Source organism: Lolium perenne, chromosome 3 (genome assembly GCF_019359855.2).
Source record: "Lolium perenne isolate Kyuss_39 chromosome 3, Kyuss_2.0, whole genome shotgun sequence".
NCBI classification, from domain to species: domain Eukaryota; kingdom Viridiplantae; phylum Streptophyta; class Magnoliopsida; order Poales; family Poaceae; genus Lolium; species Lolium perenne.
In genome coordinates this window covers 115,751,311-115,769,742 of record NC_067246.2, presented here as the reverse complement: position 1 = coordinate 115,769,742, position 18,432 = coordinate 115,751,311, and the positions used below count along the sequence as shown (strand labels likewise).

The following is an 18,432-nucleotide window of genomic DNA, read 5'->3' as shown; positions in this document are numbered from 1 at the left end:
CTTTTCATGAGAATGAACACAAGCTCTAACTTATCTCATGGATAAGAACCAAGAAGAACTAATAAACACGATGCAATGCATGCAAGGTTTGAGCTCTCTCCGATGATGCGACCCACTATCCTATCGAGCACAAATCTAGCCCTTGCGCGTTCTTCTCGAGACGGCAAGCTCCGTCTTCACCTTCTTCATCATTGTCCATGCCACCGCCTTCATCATTGTCCATGCCACCGTCTTCATCCATCTTCAACGCCGTCTTCTCTCTTCATCTTCTACGCCGTCTTCTCTCTTCATCTTCAACACCGTCTTTGTCTCTCTTCAACACCATCTTCATCATTGTACTCCGTCTTCTCCATCTTACAACCTTGAGTCCAACATGACTATGGACTTGACCTAAGATTGATTCTCAATGCAACCGTTAGTCCATAGGGATTGTCATCAATTACCAAAACCACACATGGGGTAAAGTGTTCTTACAATCTCCCCCATTTTGGTAATTGATGACAATCTCTTTGAGAGGGTTTAGATATGGAATTTAGCGAACAACCCAAGTTGAATATTTAGAGCAAACTCCCCCATAATATATGCATGTGTGAATGAACTTGAATTTCATTGCATATACCGGCAATTAAAACCTAGCGGAGTATCCTCTAAATATTCAACCATGCAAAGCAACGAATGCAAGGCATGAAAGTCAAATGCTTAAGAACCAACAAAAGCAATTCCCTTAAACCCTCCAAACTTCTCCCCTATTGGCATCGATGGCCAAAATGGACGAAAGGTTTGAAAGGCCAATATAGTGAGCGTTCCTCCATAAGTTGTGCATTTCTCATAATTGTGAGTGAAATCAAATGCACATATTCAATGACAAATATACGGAGGAAATCAAACTATATTGAGGATCAAAGATTGCAAGAGGATATGAAGGTGAGACACTATGAAGCAAGCAATCAATGAACCAACACAATGCTCTAAGTAATATGTGGAAGCTCGCCAAAGTTTGTGCACAAGATAAACAATTTGCATTGAAGAATAAGGTGCACAAGCATGGCATCATTACTCCCACAAGACCACTCAAAGCATGTGCCAAAATCAACTATGAGTGCTTGAAGATGCGAATGATATAAAATGAGCACTCATAGCCAAGTTCTTTGTGAAGTCATTAAAGAGTGAAATAAGAATGAAGGAATAGACTCCAACAAAGAGGGATATCAAAAAATATGCACCATCTCTTATCTGTATAAGTTTCTCTAAGTGGACAACATCACGAAGACGTTTATTCACAAAGAAACATGCACACACAAGATAGGTACAAGAGAGATAGAGCAAGATATCCAAAACAAGTATGCTCAAGGACTTATCTAATGTAAAGAATCTAAACCAAATATAAGAAATGAGATAACCCACTCCCAAAGAAAGCAAGGTTCGAGTAAACCAAACCCTCAACACTTTTCATGACGGCACAAAAGTACCAAAAAGGAAAGGTTTGTCTTCCAAGGTCAAAATCTTGAAACAAGGAAGTGTTCTAGCAAACATAGGAGAGCTCCCCCAAAATTAGTGCACCATTTAGGAATTTTGCATTAGAATACAAAATGCACAAATACGGGATTTTCTCAATCATGTTCGTCAAAACACCAACAAGGTTCAAGAGAAATAAGGAGATCTAAAAGAAGCAAGGAAGACAAATGGGAGTCTAACCCAAAAGGATAAATTCTTGGCAAGAAATGAAGCAATTGAGCACATGAGCCAAGTGTGAGGATGATCTGGAATAATACTACACCATTTATTACCAATTGTCAAAGGACAAGAGGTGTATAGGAATTATCCATATGTAGTTTGTGAGTATGTACAAGATCATCTTTACAACTAAGAAAGCAAATGGCAAAGTGGGATTTGTTTGAGCACACATGTCACATAGGAACATGATAATCTAAAATATCAACTCTATGCGACACAACCTCAAATGTTCACATTTTCTAGGCTTGTAAAATGCACACGGCACAATACTCCCCCATGATGTGATAAAGACATTTTCCGTGCAAGAGGCAAATAAGAACCAAGTGAGATAATTAATGGACATTATAGGATTTTAATTCATCATGTCACACATTTTAGGATTGTGAAATGCACGAAGCATATCACTCCTCCAAAATGGGATAGTCCATTAATTTCTCACATGAGCCAACAACTAAGATATGAACAAGATGCAATAGGCTCAACAAAGAACAATTGTACATGATGTGCCACCCAACATATAAGAAGCAAGATAAGCAAGTAGGAAGCACAGCATACACAATCACATGCAAGGTACAGAACCAACACATGTAAAAGGGGAGCGAGTAACTTTTCAATGTAAAGGAGTTGAGGACTCGTTACCGCAAGGAGGTGCATGAGTAAAGGATAAGAGGAATACAACTTGACTTGAGGAAGTGAGAATGATGAAGATCCCCTAAGTCTTCATGATCTAGTCAAGCCTCTATGCACTCCACTCGTACCTATTGATCAAGTTTTAGCTTGTTGGTCCCCAACTAAGTTGGGTCCTAAGAAGTTAGTCACAATAGGCTTGGCAACCCAAATGGTTCTTTTTGCGAAACCACTTTGAGTGCCAACATATTTGGCAAACACATCGCCAACCTTATCCTTATGTAGAGAGTAAGCACCATGGATCAAGATAGGGTTGGATGAGTTACCACTAGTGCAAAAGGAGGAGATGTGGCCCTTCTCACGGCATATATAGCATCTTCTTCTCCTCCCCTTCTTCTCACTTGATTTCTCCACAACGGGAGCCTTGGCTTGATCCTTCTCGGGTAGCGGCTCTTCTTCAAGTTGAGGTAGACCTTGAGCTTGGCCTTGAGGTAGGCCATGAGCTCCATCTTGAGGCCGCTTCCCTTGTTTCTTCATGCTAAGTGGCTTCTTCTTCAAGGGGCACAATCTAACATGATGCCCTTCAATCTTGCACTTGAAGCACACAATCTTGGCGGGGTCCTTCACATGCCCTTGGCCCTTCTTCCACTTGTGCGAGGTGGACTTGTTCTTGTTGTTGGAGTTGAATCCAAGTCCACTCTTGTCATTGGGGAATTGCTTCCCCTCATGACCCTTTACCAAGTCCTTCTTCAAAGAAGTAACTTGGGCCTCGAGCTCTTCGATTTCCCCTACATGGTTAGTAAAAACACAAGTACTAGAGGAAGTGGAAGCTTTATTGTTAGAGCAACAAGGCAAGGTATGTAATTCACCACAAGATATAGCAATAGCATGGGTGGGTGATTTACTAGCACATGGAATTGTAGAGCAAGGCATAGAAGGTAGTTCACCACAAGATAAGTCAACAGCATGAGTGGGTGAACTAAAAGCACTAGCACATGGCAAAATAGCATTTTAAGAGGTAGTGCTAGTACTCACATGAGGCACACAAGATTTTACCTTTGTCATGATAACCTCATGGGCTAACTTTAGCAAATTATGAGAGACTAGAAGATCATCATGGGAGCTAGAAAGCTTTCCGTAGTTTTCTTCCAATTTCTCATAATTGCTTGTTAGCAAAGCAAGTTGAGCCCTTAGCTCAACATTCTCCTTCAAGATGGAGGCTTCACAAGAGGTAGAGTTAGTAGCACAAGCATTATCAATAATGGCACAAGGAGAAGGCAACTTAGCAAGCTTTATTAGGTTGAGAGCTTTAAATTGCTCATGTGACTCGGTGAGTTTGATGAGCTCACTCTCAATAGCCCTAGAGCTACCTTTGAGAAGCTCAAAATCCTCAACGAGTTTATCACGAGCAATTTCTAGCTCACCATTTTTAGTTCGAAGATCTTGTGCCACCTCTAAAGCACCATCACGATGTCCCCTTTCCATAAGTATCCTTATAGAAAAGTTCTCTTCAAGATTTTCTTTGGTGGCTTTTTGTTTTTTAAGAGCTTTACTAAGAGTTGCAATCTCGTTTTCATACTCGCGCTCATGCTCTTCCATTTTCTTAATACGTTTTGTGCTCGCAATGGCAAAATCAAAGATTTTCATGAAGTTAGAGCGAACAAAATTTTTCTTAGGAAGAGCATGAAAAACCGACTCTCCCAACTTGTTTAAGGAAGCAACATTAAGTTCTTCCATATCATCATCCTCATCATCACTAGATAGATAGGGTTCCAAGGAAGGAGATACCTTAGAAGCCTTAGCCATAAGGCAAGTGTAGGAACCGTGCGATGATGAAGAAGATGAACTACTTGAAGCTCCATCCAAGATCTTGTCTTGGCCCATAGTATCTTTGGTTTCCTCTACATTGTTAGTCACGCAAATACTAGAGGAAAGCAAAGTATCTTCATTATGGCAACAAGACAGGAGAAGCATATCATCATGGGAAGAAGATATGCAAGGACTATCAACACAAGCATGTAAATCATTTATAGTGCTACAAGTGTTAAAGTCCAAAGATGAGACATTGCAATGGGATAGAGATGAAGAATCATCAAGAGAGCGCTCACCATCAACAATGCAATGTTCATCACCACTCACCATACCATTACCTTGTGTCTTATCACACGTTGGTGAAGTGGAAGGAGCGTGATCATCCTCAATTGTGACGCCCCAAAACCGGTACCATGAGGATCCCAGCGAATCCGCCGAAATCCGCACGCTATCGATTCTAGGAGATGCACCACCAAGCGCCTCGTACACGTCGAAGCATGCACGCGATGCGGGTGGAATCAATCACGAGCGGTAACATTACAACAAGATTACAATAGAGCCCACAAGAAACAGATATATTACAACAATGACTCCAACGAGTCAAGAATACAAATAGATACATACAAAGATCCAAAGCATACAGAAGATCAAATACATCCAAGTACGGACAAGATACAAATTTGGACTAAGAGTCCTGAAGATAACCAGTGGCGTCCATAACCCTGCCCAGGCCAAGCCGGAAGGGTAACCTCGCTAACGTCGTCTTCATCGAACATATCTTCATACCTGCCCGGTTATATCCCGTAGAAGCAGCAATAAGTACGGGTTCATACTTAACAAGACTTCAAGACGTATAAGCATTCGTCAACCAGTCGTCCTTTGTACTTGAGGCACGCACGGGACTTAGAGGACGCAAGAGGAATGTCATAGGCAATATGGTGGGGTTAAGCGGCAGCGCGCAAGCACTAAAAACCTATAGAGACACTCTACAACAGTCGTCTATCAGAGAGGCGAGAGAGCGCACAAGCTAGCAGTTCTATACTCTGCAAACATAACACAGCCGATGCATTCCCCCTTCGCCAAGAAGTACTTACAAAGTCACTCACACGGTTGTCAAGTTTTAACCATTTATTATTGAAGTTATACTAACTTACTACACAAGTTATTATGATTGAAACAACACGTGTAAGTTGTCTATGGTCGAGCCATACAGCTCCAAGTCGTCCATAACCGCGGACACGGCTTATCGATAAGATGTAACCCTGCAGGGGTGCCCAAATGTGCCCACACGCACAATCAACCCAACCGCTTGAGGTAACAAGTGGAAGGGCACGTGACAAGAACACAACTTAAGGATAGCATGAGGGAGAAGGCAAAATAAAATAGGTGAGCGACTCCTGCAGGGACAAGAGTATAGGGGAAAAGCTTGGCTGTTAAAGCTTGCCGAGGAACATCCGGAGGTCTTGTCGTATCTCACAACACCACTTCGTGATCCTAGCCGGGAAGAAGCAAATGCTGGAACACACAGCGTATGCAAGTCTTACAACTACGGATAAAGAAGTTCCAGCATGATCAAATGCAAGCATGCATGACATGGCAGATATGATGCGATACAACTTATCCATTTAAGCGGAGTCGGAATCCCGGACAAACAATTATTATGTTCGAGTTATTTATCTACCCCGCATATTAAATGTTTTTAAGCATGGCAATACATGGCATGGGTGAGCTACGCAATTTAAACGGAGCGGAAAACCATATACGGCAATTCCCAAATACCCCGCATATTATGTATTAGATGTGATGCAAAATAACACGATACTACATGACAAGATGCAAACATTTATATACATGACATACTTAGATTCATGAGATTTTTCCGATTAGAATAGATATATAGTTTAGACTTATTGTATTTTTATCAATCCAAAGATATGCATTACACCGTTTGCAAAAAGAATAAAACAGAGACAGGAGACTTGAGCCGGACCTCGGAGCATCGCTGATGGAAAACAGGTCGGCCTCGAGGCAGGGCCAGAAGCAGCGACAAAAAGGCAGGCACATTTGTCCTGGCAAGGTATTGATCCCTGCCTGCTGCTAGCTAGTGCAAGCAACGTAGACACTAGACTGATGCTACGTTTGTTGTGATAACTGGAGGCAGAAACATTGAGACATGGCATGAATTGATATCTGTACAGATAAAAGAAGATTTAGAAGATGCTTCCGACGGGATTTAATTGCACTCAGGTTGCACACTAGAAGGATCAAGGAACGGACCAGATCGGCTACCAGGCAGCTATTGAACAGATGGAGACACGCAGCAAACTGAAGCTTTTCTGGACTATGTAGAGACCTGACGAAACTGAAGCAACATTGGGTGGAGGCAGACACAGATCAAATTAGCAACAAAAGGGTGCCCATTTAGGCTCGATTAATTGGGATTAGATCAGAATCTCACAGTAGAGGGACTAGGTATATTACCGGCGCGGCTTGTCTAACTTGCTAGTAGCAAGTCACCCAGCTACAGTTCTCTGACTTGCTCCTGGAGCCGTCCGATCAAAACTGAAGAGCCCAGATCACCAAACACTGTACACGTAACACTGTAGCGACATGGTACTGTAACATCTCCTGTTCACGTTACTGTTTACTGCTACCAATAATCCTAGACCTACGGATGATTTGGTTTACGGGGAGTTTTACGGACTGACGTGCAGCAAATGTATTGGTTGAGTTTTGATTCTCTCCGTGAAAGCCAGGCCACGTTCTAATTGTGTAGCCTGCCTGGTGCGGTTCGTAAGAATATTCCGTAGCTGTTTTCCGTAGATGTAGCATTGCTGTTATCGCACTCTTGTAGTGCTTATTGTGAACCATCAGATCTAAATCCAATGATTGAAAATAAGCACAAGTTAGATGTACTGTTCATCTCTAACTTGTCTATAGCAAGTTAGAGAATCCTATATTACCACTAGGCTGCTCGTTTGGATGCTGAATGACATGAGCCAGGACACTTATTGAACCAGACGAAGGTGCAAACTGGAAGCTGCACGCCAGGATGAAGATGGAGCTTGACCTGCTACACAGCGGCCGGCCGGCGAGCACGGAACTGACGACATGGGGCGAACCGGGACGAGCGCAAGGGGCGCCGGATGCAGAACTTCGCGGGCAACCAAAAGGTCGCTGACTCGGCACCGGAGTACCCCCATACTGCGCCGGCAACGAGACCCTACAGAGAACAACGGCGGTCAACACCACGAGCATGATAGGAAGGACGAGGGAGACAGTGGAGAGCTCCAGGAGGCGCAGAAACTCACCACGAAGGCGCAGGTGGGGTCGGAGAGTCCGGACGAGGTCTGGAGGCGAACAGGACCGGCCGGCGGCGACGAAGTCGTCACCGGCGAGCTTGGACAGGCGGACTGAAACGGAGACGGCGTCGACGATTCCTAGCGCCCTAAGTAGGTCTCTTAGCGCGAGAAGAACCGGGGCGATGAGGTGGTTCCATCCCGCTGCTTGGCCTCGCTCGGGGAGGCCCATGTCGGCGGGGCGACGGCGATCTCTCTGGCGAAGTTCTCTGAACTTTTAACTTTAGTTTTCTGTCTTCTACTCTATCTGATTCTTGTACAGCGCCAAGGGAAGGGAAAAGCAGAGCGGCAGCGCTGAGGAGGGAAGAGGAACTAGGGTTCGATCTGGGTGCTTCGGTGAGGATTAAAGAGGAGAGGAAATGGAGCAGGTGAGGAGAGAGCTCGGTGGAGGGGCTCAGGCTGTCACGCAGTGCTCGTGCAGTCGTGAAGACAGACAGAAAGAAGTGAACGTGGTTGTTGGACCTGATCAGGTGGCTTCTTTGTTTCTCTTCTCTTCTTCTCAAAACTTCTGCCTTCTTCTTTTTCTCACAGATTTGGTAGGAAACAAAAAGGGAAAGAGGAAAGTTTTGAAAGGATTTTTAAACATTGGCACTATTTTAAAATCTAGGTATTTGATTTATAGATAAAGAAAAGAGAAAGGAGGCAAGGGTTTATTTTTCAGAGAACTATTTAGTATGCAACTTTGAAATACTGGAACAAGATTTAAAAAATAGTTTTTCAACATATCCAAAATAATAATATTTTGGGTTTATTATTATTGAAATAAGATAAGGGAGATAGGGTTTTAATAAAAATATTTTCCTTGAAAGTTTTTATAAAAACATGCAAGGTGATTGATGCCATGATTATGCACAAAAAGAAAAGAACGGGCAAATCTAATATGGGGATATTCCTGGGTCGCTACAATCGACACCACTAACAAGGAATCTCGCCCCGAGATTCCACGTCAACCTAAGGGGGAGTTGGTTAAACTATCGGGTCTTCATGCATCGTGTAGATCGTCGCGACACCACTAACAAGAAGACGTTGTTCCGCTGTCGATGAAGCGCTTCTGTTGAGATCCTCCGAAGATCGGACCTAATAGGTGAGGGGCAAAGATCGTCCAACCCACGTCGAAACCTAAGACTCGGAGAAACTCGGATAAGAGAGAAGACCCAAAATGCGCAAAGGTAAGAGGAGAAAGAATTTAGGTAAGGAGAAAATTAAGAGCTAATCAGATCTATCCAATGAATTTTAGAAAATAGGTTTTGGACTCTCTAAACTCAACGACCGTTGCCAAGGTTATCCTAAAGGCTGGACTAGTGGGGTATCGTCAACCTGATGCTCTGATACCAACTTGTGACGCCCCAAAACCGGTACCATGAGGATCCCAGCGAATCCGCCAAAATCCGCACGATATCGATTCTAGGATACGCACCACCAAGCGCCTCGTACACGCCGAAGCATGCACGCGATGCGGGTGGAATCAATCACGAGCGGTAACATTACAACAGGATTACAATAGAGCCCACAAGAAACAGATATATTACAACAACGACTCCAACGAGTCAAGAATACAAATAGATACATACAAAGATCCAAATCATACAGAAGATCAAATACATCCGAGTACGGACAAGATACAAATTTGGACTAAGAGTCCTAAAGATAACCAGTGGCGTCCATAACCCTGCCCAGGCCAAGCCGGAAGGGTAACCTCGCTAACATCGTCTTCATCGAACATATCTTCATACCTGCCCGATTATATCCCGTAGAAGCAGCATTAAGTACGGGTTCGTACTTAACAAGACTTCAAGACGTATAAGCATTCGTCAACCAGTCGTCCTTTGAACTTGAGGCACGCAGGGGACTTAGAGGACGCAAGAGGAACGTCATAGGCAATATGGTGGGATTAAGCGGCAGCGCGCAAGCACTAAAAACCTATAAAGACACTCTACAACAGTCGTCTATCAGAGAAGGTGAGCGCACAAGCTAGCAGTTCTATACTCTGCAAACATAACACAGCCGATGCATTCCCCCTTCGCCAAGAATTACTTACAAAGGCACTCACACGGTTGTCAAGTTTTAACCATTTATTATTGAAGTTATACTAACTTACTACACAAGATATTATGATTGAAACAACAGGTGTAAGTTGTCTATGGTCGATTCATACAGCTCCAAGTCGTCCATAACCGCGGACACGGCTTATCGATAAGATGTAACCCTGCAGGGGTGCCCAAATATGCCCACACGCACGATCAACCCAACCGAGCAAAGGAAAGATATCACGACACGCACTCTCCTTCACGACAACAATGTCCAGGAAGCCACCTAACTAAGTTGAACCCGAATCGAAGTCCCGCCGAATCTCCGAGATGGACCTAGCTGTTTGCGCCTACGGCTTCCGAGGGTCAAAACACACACTGGGGCGAATGACCCGCTTCAGCATCGATAAACGAACGTACCGCATCCTATACGTGCATACCAGAAACAAGGGATACAAGGCACCCAGGGGCTTCCCAAAGTAAATAAGTAACAAGCTGACATGCACGCAATAACAAATGGTAAAACATTACGAACTAGTTGTGGCCACTGGACAAAGCTGTAGATTCCGGCAGTGGTCGAGGGGAGACCCATAGGCATACCCACGTGTGGTTAGAGCGCTCAGTCTCGGAACAGATAACAAGAACTCGGGTCCTAAGCTTTAAAGAAACACAAGTGAGCCGTCACAAAACGATCAGCTGACCCACCGATGCCTCCGCTTAATAAGTATTAAATAGTAACCATGATACCCTCAACAGATACAACCATAAACCATGTATCATGATTCCCCAACAGATAAACCGATAAGATAGCGATAACGGTAACACGATATAAACAACACTAGCATGCACTACGACTCGCAAGGCAGACCCGATAACCAAACAACAGCTGTAGGAGGTTGGTGGTTGGTGGTGGCAACATGGGCTGCTTGAGGTAACAAGTGGAAGGGGTACGTGACAAAAACGCAACTTAAGGATAGCATGAGGGAGAAGGCAAAATAAAATAGGTGAGCGACTCATGCAGGGACAAGAGTATAGGGGAAAAGCTTGCCTGTTAAAGCTTGCCGAGAAACATCCGGAGGTCTTGTCGTATCTCACAACACCACTTCGTGATCCTAGCCGGGAAGAAGCAAATGCTGGAACACACAACGTATGCAAGTCTTACAACTACGGATAAAGAAGTTCCAGCATGATCAAATGCAAGCATGCATGACATGGCAGATATGATGCGATGCAACTTATCCATTTAAGCGGAGTCGGAATCCCGGACAAACAATTATTAGGTTCGAGTTATTTATCTACCCCGCATATTAAATGTTGTTAAGCATGGCAATACATGGCATGGGTGAGCTACGCAATTTAAACGGAGCGGAAAACCATATACGGCAATTCCCAAATACCCCGCATATTATGTATTAGATGTGATGCAAAATAACACGATACTACATGACAAGATGCAAACATTTATATACATGACATACTTAGATTCATGAGATTTTTCCGATTAGAATAGATATATAGTTTAGACTTATTGTATTTTTATCAATCCAAAGATATGCATTACACCGTTTGCAAAAAGAATAAAACAGAGACAGGAGACTTGAGCCGGACCTTGGAGCATCGCTGATGGAAAACAGGTCGGCCTCGAGACAGGGCCAGAAGCAGCGACAAAAAGGCAGGTACATTTGTCCTGGCAAGGTATTGATCCCTGCCTGCTGCTAGCTAGTGCAAGCAACGTAGACACTAGACTGATGCTACGTTTGTTGTGATAACTGGAGGCAGAAACATTGAGACATGGCATGTATTGATATCTGTACAGATAAAAGAAGATTTAGAAGATGCTTCCGACGGGATTTAATTGCACTCAGGTTGCACACTAGAAGGATCAAGGAACGGACCAGATCGGCTACCAAGCAGCTATTGAACAGATGGAGACACGCAGCAAACTGAAGCTTTTCTGGACTATGTAGAGACCTGACGAAACTGAAGCAACATTGGGTGGAGGCAGACACAGATCAAATTAGCAACAAAAGGGTGCCCATTTAGGCTCGATTAATTGGGATTAGATCAGAATCTCACAGTAGAGGGACTAGGTATATTACCGGCGCGGCTTGTCTAACTTGCTAGTAGCAAGTCACCCAGCTAAAGTTCTCTGACTTGCTCCTGGAGCCGTCCGATCAAAACTGAAGAGCCCAGATCACCAAACACTGTACACGTAACACTGTAGCGACATGGTACTGTAACATCTCCTGTTCACGTTACTGTTTACTGCTACCAATAATCCTAGACCTACGGATGATTTGGTTTACGGGGAGTTTTACGGACTGACGTGCAGCAAATATATTGGTTGAGTTTTGATTCTCTCCGTGAAAGCCGGGCCACGTTCTAATTGTGTAGCCTGCCTGGTGCGGTTCGTAAGAATATTCCGTAGCTGTTCTCCGTAGATGTAGCATTGCTGTTACTGCTACTGTAGTGCTTATTGTGAACCATCAGATCTAAATCCAATGATTGAAAATAAGCACAAGTTAGATGTACTGTTCATCTCTAACTTGTCTATAGCAAGTTAGAGAATCCTATATTACCACTAGGCTGCTCGTTTGGATGCTGAATGACATGAGCCAGGACACTTATTGAACCAGACGAAGGTGCAAACTGGAAGCTGCACGCCAGGATGAAGATGGAGCTTGACCTGCTACACAGCGGCCGGCCGGCGAGCACGGAACTGACGACATGGGGCGAACCGGGACGAGCGCAAGGGGCGCCGGATGCAGAACTTCGCGGGCAACCAAAAGGTCGCTGACTCGGCACCGGAGTACCCCCATACTGCGCCGGCGACGAGACCCTACAGAGAACAACGGCGGTCAACGCCGCGAGCATGATAGGAAGGACGAGGGAGACAGTGGAGAGCTCCAGGAGGCGCAGAAACTCACCACGAAGGCGCAGGTGGGGTCGGAGAGTCCGGACGAGGTCTGGAGGCGAACAGGACCGGCCGGCGGCGACGAAGTCGTCACCGGCGAGCTTGGACAGGCGGACTGAAACGGAGACGGCGTCGACGATTCCTAGCGCCCTAAGTAGGTCTCTTAGCGCGAGAAGAACCGGGGCGATGAGGTGGTTCCATCCCGCTGCTTGGCCTCGCTCGGGGAGGCCCATGTCGGCGGGGCGACGGCGATCTCTCTGGCGAAGTTCTCTGAACTTTTAACTTTAGTTTTCTGTCTTCTACTCTATCTAATTCTTGTACAGCGCCAAGGGAAGGGAAAAGCAGAGCGGCGGCGCTGAGGAGGGAAGAGGAACTAGGGTTCGATCTGGGTGCTTCGGTGAGGATTAAAGAGGAGAGGAAATGGAGCAGGTGAGGAGAGAGCTCGGTGGAGGGGCTCAGGCTGTCACGCAGTGCTCGTGCAGTCGTGAAGACAGACAGAAAGAAGTGAACGTGGTTGTTGGACCTGATCAGGTGGCTTCTTTGTTTCTCTTCTCTTCTTCTCAAAACTTCTGCCTTCTTCTTTTTCTCACAGATTTGGTAGGAAACAAAAAGGGAAAGAGGAAAGTTTTGAAAGGATTTTTAAACATTGGCACTATTTTAAAATCTAGGTATTTGATTTATAGATAAAGAAAAGAGAAAGGAGGCAAGGGTTTATTTTTCAGAGAACTATTTAGTATGCAACTTTGAAATACTGGAACAAGATTTAAAAAATAGTTTTTCAACATATCCAAAATAATAATATTTTGGGTTTATTATTATTGAAATAAGATAAGGGAGATAGGGTTTTAATAAAAATAATTTCCTTGAAAGTTTTTATAAAAACATGCAAGGTGATTGATGCCATGATTATGCACAAAAAGAAAAGAACGGGCAAATCTAATATGGGGATATTCCTGGGTCGCTACAATCGACACCACTAACAAGGAATCTCGCCCCGAGATTCCACGTCAACCTAAGGGGGAGTTGGTTAAACTATCGGGTCTTCATGCATCGTGTAGATCGTCGCGACACCACTAACAAGAAGTCGTTGTTCCGCTGTCGATGAAGCGCTTCTGTTGAGATCCTCCGAAGATCGGACCTAATAGGTGAGGGGCAAAGATCGTCCAACCCACGTCGAAACCTAAGACTCGGAGAAACTCGGATAAGAGAGAAGACCCAAAATGCGCAAAGGTAAGAGGAGAAAGAATTTAGGTAAGGAGAAAATTAAGAGCTAATCAGATCTATCCAATGAATTTTAGAAAATAGGTTTTGGACTCTCTAAACTCAACGACCGTTGCCAAGGTTATCCTAAAGGCTGGACTAGTGGGGTATCGTCAACCTGATGCTCTGATACCAACTTGTGACGCCCCAAAACCGGTACCATGAGGATCCCAGCGAATCCGCCAAAATCCGCACGATATCGATTCTAGGATACGCACCACCAAGCGCCTCGTACACGCCGAAGCATGCACGCGATGCGGGTGGAATCAATCACGAGCGGTAACATTACAACAGGATTACAATAGAGCCCACAAGAAACAGATATATTACAACAACGAATCCAACGAGTCAAGAATACAAATAGATACATACAAAGATCCAAATCATACAGAAGATCAAATACATCCGAGTACGGACAAGATACAAATTTGGACTAAGAGTCCTAAAGATAACCAGTGGCGTCCATAACCCTGCCCAGGCCAAGCCGGAAGGGTAACCTCGCTAACATCGTCTTCATCGAACATATCTTCATACCTGCCCGATTATATCCCGTAGAAGCAGCATTAAGTACGGGTTCGTACTTAACAAGACTTCAAGACGTATAAGCATTCGTCAACCAGTCGTCCTTTGAACTTGAGGCACGCAGGGGACTTAGAGGACGCAAGAGGAACGTCATAGGCAATATGGTGGGGTTAAGCGGCAGCGCGCAAGCACTAAAAACCTATAAAGACACTCTACAACAGTCGTCTATCAGAGAAGGTGAGCGCACAAGCTAGCAGTTCTATACTCTGCAAACATAACACAGCCGATGCATTCCCCCTTCGCCAAGAATTACTTACAAAGGCACTCACACGGTTGTCAAGTTTTAACCATTTATTATTGAAGTTATACTAACTTACTACACAAGATATTATGATTGAAACAACAGGTGTAAGTTGTCTATGGTCGAGTCATACAGCTCCAAGTCGTCCATAACCGCGGACACGGCTTATCGATAAGATGTAACCCTGCAGGGGTGCCCAAATATGCCCACACGCACGATCAACCCAACCGAGCAAAGGAAAGATATCACGACACGCACTCTCCTTCACGACAACAATGTCCAGGAAGCCACCTAACTAAGTTGAACCCGAATCGAAGTCCGGCCGAATCTCCGAGATGGACCTAGCTGTTTGCGCCTACGGCTTCCGAGGGTCAAAACACACACTGGGGCGAATGACCCGCTTCAGCATCGATAAACGAACGTACCGCATCCTATACGTGCATACCAGAAACAAGGGGTACAAGGCACCCAGGGGCTTCCCAAAGTAAATAAGTAACAAGCTGTTATGCACGCAATAACAAATGGTAAAACATTACGAACTAGTTGTGGCCACTGGACAAAGCTGTAGATTCCGGCAGTGGTCGAGGGGAGACCCATAGGCATACCCACGTGTGGTTAGAGCGCTCAGTCTCGGAACAGATAACAAGAACTCGGGTCCTAAGCTTTAAAGAAACACAAGTGAGCCGTCACAAAACGATCAGCTAACCCACCGATGCCTCCGCTTAATAAGTATTAAATAGTAACCATGATACCCTCAACAGATATAACCATAAACCATGTATCATGATTCCCCAACAGATAAACCGATAAGATAGCGATAACGGTAACACGATATAAACAACACTAGCATGCACTACGACTCGCAAGGCAGACCCGATAACCAAACAACAGCTGTAGGAGGTTGGTGGTTGGTGGTGGCAACATGGGCTGCTTGAGGTAACAAGTGGAAGGGGCACGTGACAAAAACGCAACTTAAGGATAGCATGAGGGAGAAGGCAAAATAAAATAGGTGAGCGACTCATGCAGGGACAAGAGTATAGGGGAAAAGCTTGCCTGTTAAAGCTTGCCGAGGAACATCCGGAGGTCTTGTCGTATCTCACAACACCACTTCGTGATCCTAGCCGGGAAGAAGCAAATGCTGGAACACACAACGTATGCAAGTCTTACAACTACGGATAAAGAAGTTCCAGCATGATCAAATGCAAGCATGCATGACATGGCAGATATGATGCGATGCAACTTATCCATTTAAGCGGAGTCGGAATCCCGGACAAACAATTATTAGGTTCGAGTTATTTATCTACCCCGCATATTAAATGTTGTTAAGCATGGCAATACATGGCATGGGTGAGCTACGCAATTTAAACGGAGCGGAAAACCATATACGGCAATTCCCAAATACCCCGCATATTATGTATTAGATGTGATGCAAAATAACACGATACTACATGACAAGATGCAAACATTTATATACATGACATACTTAGATTCATGAGATTTTTCCGATTAGAATAGATATATAGTTTAGACTTATTGTATTTTTATCAATCCAAAGATATGCATTACACCGTTTGCAAAAAGAATAAAACAGAGACAGGAGACTTGAGCCGGACCTTGGAGCATCGCTGATGGAAAACAGGTCGGCCTCGAGACAGGGCCAGAAGCAGCGACAAAAAGGCAGGTACATTTGTCCTGGCAAGGTATTGATCCCTGCCTGCTGCTAGCTAGTGCAAGCAACGTAGACACTAGACTGATGCTACGTTTGTTGTGATAACTGGAGGCAGAAACATTGAGACATGGCATGTATTGATATCTGTACAGATAAAAGAAGATTTAGAAGATGCTTCCGACGGGATTTAATTGCACTCAGGTTGCACACTAGAAGGATCAAGGAACGGACCAGATCGGCTACCAGGCAGCTATTGAACAGATGGAGACACGCAGCAAACTGAAGCTTTTCTGGACTATGTAGAGACCTGACGAAACTGAAGCAACATTGGGTGGAGGCAGACACAGATCAAATTAGCAACAAAAGGGTGCCCATTTAGGCTCGATTAATTGGGATTAGATCAGAATCTCACAGTAGAGGGACTAGGTATATTACCGGCGCGGCTTGTCTAACTTGCTAGTAGCAAGTCACCCAGCTACAGTTCTCTGACTTGCTCCTGGAGCCGTCCGATCAAAACTGAAGAGCCCAGATCACCAAACACTGTACACGTAACACTGTAGCGACATGGTACTGTAACATCTCCTGTTCACGTTACTGTTTACTGCTACCAATAATCCTAGACCTACGGATGATTTGGTTTACGGGGAGTTTTACGGACTGACGTGCAGCAAATGTATTGGTTGAGTTTTGATTCTCTCCGTGAAAGCCGGGCCACGTTCTAATTGTGTAGCCTGCCTAGTGCGGTTCGTAAGAATATTCCGTAGCTGTTTTCCGTAGATGTAGCATTGCTGTTACTGCTACTGTAGTGCTTATTGTGAACCATCAGATCTAAATCCAATGATTGAAAATAAGCACAAGTTAGATGTACTGTTCATCTCTAACTTGTCTATAGCAAGTTAGAGAATCCTATATTACCACTAGGCTGCTCGTTTGGATGCTGAATGACATGAGCCAGGACACTTATTGAACCAGACGAAGGTGCAAACTGGAAGCTGCACGCCAGGATGAAGATGGAGCTTGACCTGCTACACAGCGGCCGGCCGGCGAGCACGGAACTGACGACATGGGGCGAACCGGGACGAGCGCAAGGGGCGCCGGATGCAGAACTTCGCGGGCAACCAAAAGGTCGCTGACTCGGCACCGGAGTACCCCCATGCTGCGCCGGCGACGAGACCCTACAGAGAACAACGGCGGTCAACACCGCGAGCATGATAGGAAGGACGAGGGAGACAGTGGAGAGCTCCAGGAGGCGCAGAAACTCACCACGAAGGCGCAGGTGGGGTCGGAGAGTCCGGACGAGGTCTGGAGGCGAACAGGACCGGCCGGCGGCGACGAAGTCGTCACCGGCGAGCTTGGACAGGCGGACTGAAACGGAGACGGCGTCGACGATTCCTAGCGCCCTAAGTAGGTCTCTTAGCGCGAGAAGAACCGGGGCGATGAGGTGGTTCCATCCCGCTGCTTGGCCTCGCTCGGGAAGGCCCATGTCGGCGGGGCGACGGCGATCTCTCTGGCGAAGTTCTCTGAACTTTTAACTTTAGTTTTCTGTCTTCTACTCTATCTGATTCTTGTACAGCGCCAAGGGAAGGGAAAAGCAGAGCGGCGGCGCTGAGGAGGGAAGAGGAACTAGGGTTCGATCTGGGTGCTTCGGTGAGGATTAAAGAGGAGAGGAAATGGAGCAGGTGAGGAGAGAGCTCGGTGGAGGGGCTCAGGCTGTCACGCAGTGCTCGTGCAGTCGTGAAGACAGACAGAAAGAAGTGAACGTGGTTGTTGGACCTGATCAGGTGGCTTCTTTGTTTCTCTTCTCTTCTTCTCAAAACTTCTGCCTTCTTCTTTTTCTCACAGATTTGGTAGGAAACAAAAAGGGAAAGAGGAAAGTTTTGAAAGGATTTTTAAACATTGGCACTATTTTAAAATCTAGGTATTTGATTTATAGATAAAGAAAAGAGAAAGGAGGCAAGGGTTTATTTTTCAGAGAACTATTTAGTATGCAACTTTGAAATACTGGAACAAGATTTAAAAAATAGTTTTTCAACATATCCAAAATAATAATATTTTGGGTTTATTATTATTGAAATAAGATAAGGGAGATAGGGTTTTAATAAAAATAATTTCCTTGAAAGTTTTTATAAAAACATGCAAGGTGATTGATGCCATGATTATGCACAAAAAGAAAAGAACGGGCAAATCTAATATGGGGATATTCCTGG

General features: G+C 44.9%; 3 long non-coding RNA genes across 4 annotated transcripts; all 3 read right to left on the bottom strand.

The window, feature by feature from the left end:
* Positions 1–4,739: 4,739 nt before the first annotated feature.
* On the bottom strand, positions 4,740–17,650 carry LOC139838468 (uncharacterized). Of its 2 annotated transcripts, none has more exons than XR_011755286.1 (6): positions 17,489–17,649; positions 17,141–17,400; positions 16,457–16,541; positions 16,170–16,369; positions 15,610–15,694; positions 4,740–4,959 (listed from the first exon to the last, which is right to left on the bottom strand). It is a non-coding gene; the product is annotated as an uncharacterized lncRNA (long non-coding RNA). The 2 variants fall into 2 exon arrangements; XR_011755287.1 differs by lacking the exon at positions 4,740–4,959 and adding an exon at positions 13,830–14,267 and having other exon boundaries at positions 17,489–17,650.
* Positions 5,883–7,573, bottom strand: LOC139830082 (uncharacterized). Its single transcript, XR_011755285.1, has 4 exons — positions 7,485–7,573; positions 7,137–7,396; positions 6,451–6,535; positions 5,883–6,363 (listed from the first exon to the last, which is right to left on the bottom strand). It is a non-coding gene; the product is annotated as an uncharacterized lncRNA (long non-coding RNA).
* On the bottom strand, positions 10,607–12,738 carry LOC127342213 (uncharacterized). The gene is made up of 5 exons (XR_011755284.1): positions 12,487–12,738; positions 12,139–12,398; positions 11,455–11,539; positions 11,168–11,367; positions 10,607–10,692 (listed from the first exon to the last, which is right to left on the bottom strand). It is a non-coding gene; the product is annotated as an uncharacterized lncRNA (long non-coding RNA).
* Positions 17,651–18,432: the final 782 nt, after the last annotated feature.